Source organism: Chrysochloris asiatica, unplaced genomic scaffold (assembly GCF_000296735.1).
Source record: "Chrysochloris asiatica unplaced genomic scaffold, ChrAsi1.0 scaffold00174, whole genome shotgun sequence".
Classification (NCBI taxonomy): Eukaryota; Metazoa; Chordata; class Mammalia; order Afrosoricida; family Chrysochloridae; genus Chrysochloris; species Chrysochloris asiatica.
This window is the reverse complement of record NW_006408692.1, coordinates 6,036,522-6,044,577: the sequence shown is the minus strand read 5'-3', so window position 1 is coordinate 6,044,577 and position 8,056 is coordinate 6,036,522.

Below are 8,056 nucleotides of genomic sequence, written 5' to 3'. Positions count from 1 at the left end.
AGGGAGAAAGATGAGGCTTTCTACTCCCGTAAGGATTTACACCCTCGGAAACCCTATACAGGGTCGCTATGGGTCGGAACCGACTCGACGGCACGTAACAACAACAACAACGTCATTCTCTGACTTATTCCCAGCTAACTATTCACTCTTCCCCTTCCTCTCTGATTCATTCTCTCTTGCCACACTGGCCTCCTGTCTTTTCTAGAATGTGCCAAGCATGTTCCAGCTTTAGGAACTTTGCTTTAATGGTCCCACTGCCTGCTATACCCTTGACGTTGACACAGGGGTAGGCATATGGTATGAGATACTCCAGTCATACTACAAGGATGTTCCTCTCTTACTTGAACAAGAAAGCGTGAGCCCCAGATTGCCACTGGTAGTCATGTTGCAAACACAAAAAGAAACACCCTTATCAAGAAGCTTAGAATACTAAGGACCCTGTTACAGAAACAGAAAGAACCTAGGTATTTGATGGTATCTTTGAGTCCTGATTTCACTGTGGTTCAAACTCATTCTACCTACAGACTTACTGTAAGATAAGGAATATCTTTGTTAAGCTAGTTTGAATCAAGTTTCTATTACTTGCAGCCAGAAGCATTCTAAGGATACAGGAATTAATAGAATAAAGATGTCACATATGAAAACATAGGGTTGAAACAATTAGGCCTGCCAAATTTCTCTAACACTAAGTCTTTGACCCTGGCATTATATGACAATTATAAAAATGGAAAATATTAATTAATATGCCATGTAGTATCTCAACAATTAAATGAGACATGAAATTGTGTTAATCATAAAAGACTGAACGAGTTTAATTACATTAGATCTCTGAGTGCGACATCCTAAAGCACCATGTAAGTCTTCTAGAAATTAAAGGTTATAGGGCCAATTCAGATACAGAAACTAATTCTTTTAGTGAAGCCATTCTTCATGCCTTTCTTTCTTTCCTTCATATTCTTTTCATCAGAAAATCTTGCAGCTCTAACTTTAAGACACATCCAAGCTCTGACTTCTCCTCACAACTCCCACTGCTACCACCATAAACCTAGTCTAAAGCACAATCACCTCCTCAATTGGATTATTAACAATAACTTCCACTTTTGTCCTCTAAAGTCTGTTTTCCTTACAGAAATCAGAGTGATTCTTTGAAAAAATAATTCAGATCTTCTCAACACTCTCTAAAGTCTTAATATTTGTTCTGGAGTAAAAATCCAGCCCCTATTTCCTCTACAATCTCATCTCTTCCTCTGTTTCAGCCCCTTTGACGGTTAATTTTATGTGGCATCTTTGCAAGGCTATGGTACCCAGTTGTTTGGTCAAGCACTAGTGTAGATGTTGCTATTAAGCATTTACCATGTGATTAAAATTTAGATCCGCACTCCCCGGCCAGTTCATCATAATGCGGTGGCTTCTGTGTTGCTGTGATGTTTGAAGCTATGCCACCAATATTTTAAGTATCAGCAGAGGCACCCATGATGAACAGGTCAACAGAGCTCCCAGGCTAAGAAGAAGGAGAGACAGACCACTTTTGGATGGTTAGCTACTGAAATCTTACAAATAACAACAAAACATTGTCAGATATAGTGCTGAAAGGTGACTCCCTCAGGTTGGAAGACATTCAAAATATAGCTGGGGAAGAGCTGCCTCCTCAAAGTAAAGTTGACCATAATTATGTGAATGGAGCAAAGCTTTCAGGACCTGTAGTTAGGGGCACATCTCAAAGTAAGAAACAGCTGCAAACACCCATTAATAATCAGAATACGGAAACCCTATACAGGATTGCTACCAACTCAATACCACCACCAACACCACCAACACCAGGGAAGCAGCAAATAAAGCATACAGTGACCCAAGTAGGAGGAGAAGAAAGAAGAAAAGACAGCAGCATAGAGAGGAAGGGGAGGCCTTTGAAGCAAGGGATGAAGATGAGGAGTGACAGTACTAGTAACAGAAAGCGGAATACAACCAAGCAGACGAGATAAGAAAAGGAAACAGCAGCATCCAGAGAAGGAAAGAGCTGAAGTCAATGCTGGCCAGAGGGCTAAAAAGAAGAAACAGAAGGAAAGTAGAGACTGAAGGCTTGGTCAAAGTGAAGCTCAACGGATTCCTTCCGGGGAGTGAGAGTCTCAGAGAACTGGATTGATTCCGGTCCTATGCATCTCTTTCAATGAGGAGTCCCTTCCATGGAGGGATGCAAGCTCTGGAACACCAATCTGTTAGATCGGTAGAGTCAGGGCTGAGTTGAGGAAGCAGGTGCTTCTAGCCCAGAGATCATGAACATAGGTATCTACAGAAGCCAAGTGACGAAAGGACAAGGATTTCAGTTCTAAAGAGTAAGAATGCAGATACTCTCTGAAGAGACATCCCTGCTGAATGCAGACACTTAGGCTCAGTCTTGTCAGATTCCCCCCACCACCACCACCCCACTCCATTTTTTCTTTTTTTTTTTTTTAAAGAGAAGCTAAAAATATAGACTCATTTGAGAAGTTAGGATTTCTAAATAAAAGTGTATACAATTAAAAAAAATTGCTGGTGATTGAAATGTAAAGTGAAGGTTGGGAACAAAGAGGAAGGATCAGTAGTTGGAAAACATGACCTTCATAATAGAAATCATGCTTGAGACCTCATGATAGAATTTTGCAAGGCACATGACTTTTTCATTGCAAATACATTTCACCTGACCCAAGCCATGGTATTTTCAATGACCTCATATGAATGTGGAAGTTGGACAATGAAGGAAAATGAGAAGAATTAATACATGTGTTGTCAAGCAATAGTGTAAGTGCCATGAAGTGCCAGACCAAATAATCTGACTTGGAAGAACTTAGAAACAAGGATGGTAAGGTTTCAGCTCTTGTACTTTGAACATGTTGTTAGGAGGTACGAGTGCCTAGAGAAGAATATCATGCTTGGAAAAGTGAAGGGTCAACAAAATAGAAGAAGTCTCTCAATGACATGGATTGCCATGGTTGCAGCAACAATAGGCTCAAGCATACCAACAATTTTGAGGCTAGTGTATGACCGGGCAGTGTTTTGTTCTATTGTACATAGGATCACTATGAGTTGGAACAGACTCAACAGCACCTAACGACAGAATTTAGATCAGTCACCTTTAAGAAAAACAGATTACCTTTAATAATGTGAGTGGGTCTTATCTAATCAGTTGAATGCCTTAGAAACAAAACCTCAGATTTTCTCCCAAAAGAAATTCTATTCCCTGACTATAAGTAAATATTCTGCCAGAATTCTTCTCTCTTCTTCACCACCTGACTTATTTATTTGGGATACAAAACTGCTGGAATTTCCAGACTGTAGCCTGACCTACAGACTTTGGACCTGCCAGCCTCCGCAAAGGAGCTCTGGTAGCGTAGTGGTTACGAATTGGGTTGTGAACCTCAAGGTCAGCAGTTCGAAACTACCAGCTGCTCCGTGGGAGAAAGAGGAGGCTTTCTGTTCCCGTAAAGATTTACAGCCTCGGAAACCCTGTACAGGCTCGCTATGAGTTGGAACCAACTGACCCCACGTCAACAACAAAGCATCCACAAGTGTGAATGCCAATTCCTCAAAATCAACAGAAATGGCTTCCTTGCTCTTTCTTGAATACCAAGCAAACTCTTCCTGTTTCCCTCCATCACTTCTTTCAGGTCTCTGATTAAACATCATCTTATTAGTAGAGCCCACCCTCATCATGCCAAATAAAACAACAGTTTTCATATTCCCATATCTATTTACTCCTCCTGCCTTGATTATTTTACTTCAAACACCTAATGTATATTTACTAATACATTTGTTTATTGCCTACCTCCCAAGCTACAGTGCTTTATTCCTAGTACACAGAGCAGTCATTCAACAACTCAAGTGGTTGAAGAAGCATTGAAGAAGAATGAAGCCAGGTCAAAGTAACAGAACACAGTTTTGATTAACTAGCTGTCCAACCCCATCCCCAGAATCTAACACGTATGAGACATAATTAGTATTCAATGAAGCATGATTGAGTGAATAAAGGAATAAATAAATGAATGCATACATTTCAAATAAGTTAGATAATAAATCAGTGCCACCCTAACCACCCTTTTGATTTCTTTCCTTTCTCCCCTCTCACGCTGCCCATCTTAATGCACATTTCCTTTTTCCTCCCACTCTGATCTCAAATACCAAAGCTGGCTGTTGTCTAATAAAACAACAGCCCTTAAAACTGTCACTAAAGATAAGAACAGCTGACAAAAACGTTAGATTTAGAGATCAAGACCATTTGGATAAACAGGCGTTTGCCTCTGTAGATCACCTTTCAGTCAGTGTTCTGCATGGGATAATTTGCTTTGCTGATTGGCTCCTGCCCTTCTGACCTGGCTTGAAGCCAGCTTAGGACTGCATCCACCATGATCTAGCTTTGGCTTTTTCTCCTGTTTTTCATTGAATCAATAATAAGGGAACGTTCTTTGTTTGCTTGAGATTCTGACAGCCCAGTGACAGATACGACAGGGAAGCGGCCACAGCCTTAGCTTGGCTGAACTGAGCTCATGTATAGTGACACATGTATGTGTGAGATTTAACAATGGATGATAACATTCAAGGTCCTGGGTGGGTTTCCCCTAGACCAGTGCATTGGCATCTATCATTTTAATAGCCACCAAGGAAGAAAAAATATGGTTCTCATTAATACCCTGAGTTTGACCTTCCACTTGTCTTGAATTGAAACTCAGTTATAGCTTGGAATTCAATTGTGCCTAATAAAAGAGTGGAGAAGCCCTCTTGCCTGTTGTTACTTTTTTTATTCCCCGTGAAATTTAAAATAAGAAAGGAAAAATTCAGGGCTGAGGTAAACATGGTTATGGTGAGAGCCCTATTTCTCTTTGAAATTCTCAAATTAGGGAAAGAATGAGACATTCTACGACACTAGAAATTAAGTATAAAGTCGTTTATATAAAGGGTAAAAGTCCATAAAATAACCTAGAATTAGAACTTTGACATAACTGGGAAAACCAAGCCTATGACCTACCTGATAATCTCAATAAAAACTGGTCAGTGTCAGTTACTGTTTGTTGCTATTAAAGAGTCCTGAATGGTAGACAGTATGTATCATTTCATTTAAGGTGGCTCCACATGAGAATCTTTCATAGGATGGTTCAACAGGGGCTTCACAGAGAATTATAAAAGTCCCTGGTGTAATAGTAATCACATTGAAGCAATCATATCCAAATTATATTTGCCTTTGTACTGTTGTATGTGAGTAGAAGAGAGGAAATTTATTGTTAGGAAAAATTAACAGTGCAAACAAAGGTGAAATTTGATCTGCTTAAGCATGAAGGCCAGCAAATTTTCAAATAATCATAAAACAATTTGCTGTAATGTACATGGACTGATTCAGAAAAGCATTGCTACCCCATTACTCAAATGTAACAAACAGAGAATTTGCTCACAAAATCTGTAACAATGGTTTTATAATTTTTGTTTTTTTTTTAAATACCAAATTTGTCTAGACTTCCCTTCAGTTGAAGGGGCCCTGGTGGCACTGTAGGACTGCTGATCACAAGTCAGCAGTTCAAACCCACCAGCATTCTATGGGAGAAAGAGAGGCTTTCTGCTCCTATAAATATTTACAGGCTCAAAAATCCTATGTTGTTATTGTTAAATGCCATGGAGTTGGTTTGAACTCATAAGGACCCTGTACAGAGTTTCTGAGGAACAACTGATGGGTTTCAAATGCACAGCACCACACCAGGAGTCCTATGAGTCGGAATCCATTCAGTGGCAGTTGTTATTATTGTGACTAGGTGCCATTGAGTCAGTTCCAACTCATAGCGATCCTGTATAGGGTTTCCAAGGAGTGACTGGTGAGTTTGAACAACCTACCTCGTGGTTCAGTTCTTTATCCCACAGTGCCACACCAGAACTCCTCAGTTAGGTAAAATAAACATAAGTTAATGGTCCCTGGAATTCATTTAATTTAAAGAGGATCCAGACCAAGTCATGAGTGCTATACAAATATTTTCAGGTTTTTTTTCTCCAAAATGTCTTGAATTTGATGCAAACATTAAGACATTTAAAAGTATCCTTATTGAATAGATTCTTTAGTATGTTGTTGTTGTTAAGTGCCGTCGAGTCAGTTCCGACCCATAGTGACCCTGAGCAGGGTTTCCGAGGCTGTAAATCTTTACGGGAGCAGAAAGCCTCATCTTTCTCCCGCGGAGCAGCTGGCAGTTTCAAACTGCTGACCTTGTGGTTCGCAGCCCGATTCGTAACCACTACATTACCAGAGCTCCTTAGATACTTTAGTATATATAAACATAATTTCTTCTGAGGGATGTAAGCTCTACCCTCAATGAGTTTCCAATTAACTGGGAAGATAAGTCATTGATAAAGGCCTGTACTGTTGTTAAGTGCCATCAAGCTGATCCCAACCCATAGTGACCCTGTTGAGGGTTTCCGAGGAGCAGCTGGTGAGCTTGAACCGCTGACCTTGCAGTTCAAAGGGCTTTGCAGTCTGGCACATTAACCCACAGCACCACACCAGGACTCCTTTATGGGCTGATTCAATTCCAATTCATGACAACACCATGTGTGACAGATTAGATTTGCTCCTTAGTGTTTCCTTGGCTTTACTTTTCACAGAATCAGATCACTGATGTCACTAGATGGGTTTGAACCACCGGTTTCTAGTTTATAGCCAACTTTGTACCACCCAGGGGTCTTAAATAATTGATAGATCTAAGTTAATAGAACACATACAATCACACACAAGAGGTTACACAAGAAGAATTGAACTGGTTTCTATCTTTGAGTTTCCAAAAACAGAGAGAAAGAGATCTTTATTAGTACAGAGCCCATACTATGGGAAGACAAAGAAGGGAAATATTAATTACATGTCATACATCAGTGAAGGCGCCATAGTAGACGTTACAATAGATACGGAACTTGGAAAGTAAGCATGATTTAATATAGTAGAGGTAAGGAGCAAAGTTTACTAAAAGTGAAGATCAAAGACTATAACCTGCAATATGGATTACACCTCAACATAAAGAAAACAAAAATCTTTACAAGTGGACCAATAAGCAATATCACAATAAACAGAGAAAAGATTGAGGTTGTCAGAATTTCATTTTACTTGGATCCATGATTAACATCCATGGAAGTAGCAGTTATGAAATCAAAGGACATACTGCATTGGGAAAATCTGCTTCAAAACACCTCTTTTGAGTATTAAAAAAACCAAGTCATCATTTTGAGGGTTAAGGTGTATCTGCCCCAAGCCTTGGTATTTTCAATCACCTCATCATATACATGTGAAAGCAGGCCAATGAATCTAGAAGACCAAAGAAGAATTGATACATTTGAATTCTGATGTTGGTGAAGAATATGAAATATATCTTGGGCTGCCATAAGACTGAATAAATCTGTCTTGGAAGAAGTACAGCCAGAATGCTTCTTAGAAATGAGAATGGCTAGACTTTGTCTTATGTACTTTGGATATGTCACTAGGAGAGACAATTCCCTGGAGAAGAACATCATGCTTGGTAAAGTACAGGGCCAATAAAAAGGAGGAGATCCTGAATGAGATAGATTGACACTGTAATTGTAACAATAGGCTCAAGCATAACAATTTTGAGGAGGGCCCAGGACTAGGTAATATTTCATTCAATAATAGGAACAACAAGTAGAAAGCATTCAAGACTGAGGGAATTATATGAACAAAATTAGTTGAGACCATGGTAACTCATTAGAATTAGTATTTTAACCTAAAGGCAATGAGTGAAGAGTCAAGTGATGGTGTTAAAGTAGGAACAATATGATCCAATTTGCATTTCATACAGGTCATCCTGGCAACTACATAGAAGACAGATGGAAGGAAGAAACTGAAAGCAGAAAGATCATCCTTCATTCATCCATATTCCCATTCATCTACTCTATTGAGGAGTATTAACAAGTGTTGTCTGCCTGAGTTTCATTCTTTAGTATAGAAGTAGCAAATTTATGAGTCATGAATAGATCTGAAGTCCAGATATGAAGTCCAGCTTCAGTTTGAATTTGCATATCAGTAATTGATAGTCTGTTCCAC